This window comes from Charadrius vociferus, unplaced genomic scaffold (genome assembly GCF_000708025.1).
Source record: "Charadrius vociferus isolate BGI_N301 unplaced genomic scaffold, ASM70802v2 scaffold565, whole genome shotgun sequence".
NCBI classification, from domain to species: domain Eukaryota; kingdom Metazoa; phylum Chordata; class Aves; order Charadriiformes; family Charadriidae; genus Charadrius; species Charadrius vociferus.
The window spans coordinates 2,093,834-2,094,818 of NW_009648358.1; positions in this window are offsets into that span (position 1 = coordinate 2,093,834).

Below are 985 nucleotides of genomic sequence, written 5' to 3' on the forward strand. Positions count from 1 at the left end.
CCCCCCTTCCTCATGGAAAGCTTGCCCTTCACAGACCTTTCTTTACTCCAAGAGCTACAAAAAATATCTTGTGTTGTCCTCAAGGATGCAGACTGCACGCTGGCTCTCACTCAGCCATGACCCAGACACAAACTTGGCATGGGAAGCCGAGGTTCAGGCACCAGAAGAAGCTGCCAGGGCGCAGGGAGTCGCTGTGGCTCAGCTGAGATGCAGTGTTTGTCTGCACAAACCATCTGAGCCCGCAGCAAGCGCCAGGCAATGGGAGTGAGCTCGGCCCACAAGAAAACAGATTGAACCTCAGACAGGTTACTGCAGCGGCTTGGAAAAGCTGAAAAGTCAAGTTGCTGAATGTATGAAGGTGCCACATGTGGCAAAGGCCGACGTTTCTTGCCTTTTGACTAGCTTGAAACGACAGCAATAATCAGCGCTTCATCATGTTTCTGACTGATGCTCTGTGGAAAGAACCTGCGATGGTGAAAGAAAAAGTTCATATATGTTTCTTACTGAGATGTTTGTTTTACACTGAAGTCCAGAAGCACTTCACAGGAAGACCTAATACAAATGGGCAAAACTGAGGAGAAACACCCAACAGGTTTTCTGAACAAACAAATTAAAGATGAGTTATATCTCATTAAGTCTGAAAACAGCTGTTCTAGCTCTGCTGTTTGTGTCTTTGTATGAAACACAGTTTTCATTTTCCTTTTAATAACACAGTCATCTTACCACAAGAAAAAGACATTGCACTAAATAATAATTTCTCTTTTCTTCCACCTTCATTACCTATTATCCAGAACCTTCTGAAAACAAAACTCAGCGCTTCTATAGTGCTGAAGTTTGTATTGCTCCACTTCCACACCTCTTGAAAGATCTGAAATGGACCTGTGAAATCGCTTACGGTGAATGTAGGTCATGAGGCGTATTGTAGGTGTGCCCAGACCTCAGAACGAGTCAAGGAGAAAAAAAGAGTTAATAAACTTCCTCAGCA